Raw genomic sequence first — 1,081 nt, forward strand, 5'->3', positions numbered from 1 at the left:
GGCGAGAGCGACGGTGCCTGCGAGAGGGCGAGGGCGCACAGAGAGCCGAAGGGCGAGGGTGCCGCGGGCGTGCGAGGGTCGAGCGCCAGCGGCCGGAGATTATGCTGAAAGATGTCAGAGGTTTAGGACGAGGCCGGTCCGTATCGGAGCGCGATTGCGAAGACGCGTTTCGTGGAGGTTTTTCCAAGACACGCCGAGGTGTGGCTGAAGCTGAAGTGAGGCGGCAGCACGGGAGTGCGGAATGCAGAGGCAAGGGTGGCGGAGGGTGAGAGGAGCCGAGGGTGGGTCAGCACCCTGCCACAAGGATCTAGCGAAGGGGAGAAGGGCAGCTCTGGCACCCACCACCGGAGGCTGACAGCCCTCCCAATGTTCCTGTATCGATGATGCGGTCTCGTTCAGGTTAGCTGCAGCATTGCCATGGCACGCCCTAGTGGTGACATATTTCGCCAGGGTCGGTGTGGGGGGATGCGCGGAGCCTCGTGCGCATGCCCGCCCCTCCGTGCCGTGCCCTCGCCGTCTCCGGCCTTCAGAATCCTCCACCAGGGCGATGCTTACAACTCCCTAAAAAAGGAAATCCTTCGGCGAGCGTCCCCCCGACAGGATGGCTGGCAACACTGCTTATGTGGGTGGCCGGTGTGGTCGGAGAATTTCCCTTCCGCGGCGCCCTTCCCAAAACTCTGCCGCGGCGGTGACCTGGATTTTCAAAGTGACTGGAAGGAGCGGCCTTACTTCGGGCTTAAGCCTTGACGAGGAAGGGCGGGAGGGGGTGGAGGGGGGAGGAGTCGTTGGAGGAGAGGGAGGGGGAGTAACAAATTATTTCAAACCTTAAAATAAAAAAGAAAAAAGGGCTTGACCGAGCTACTCGACTGGGCGATACTGGGTCAAAGGTGACGAGAAGTAGGTCACTGCCGAAAGGAGGGGGGAGAGATCCTGGGTCATTTTAAGGTCACGGTGCCATTCGGATGCCAACCAGGAATGCATGCTTTAGAAGAAGTCGGCGCAGGACACAGAGCGTGCGGCTTGTGTTCTATGATTTGCAGAATCTGGACGCCATGAGAGAGACGAGGGAAAGGATGGCATG

The sequence above is a fragment of the Penaeus monodon genome, chromosome 31 (assembly GCF_015228065.2).
Source record: "Penaeus monodon isolate SGIC_2016 chromosome 31, NSTDA_Pmon_1, whole genome shotgun sequence".
NCBI classification, from domain to species: Eukaryota; Metazoa; Arthropoda; class Malacostraca; order Decapoda; family Penaeidae; genus Penaeus; species Penaeus monodon.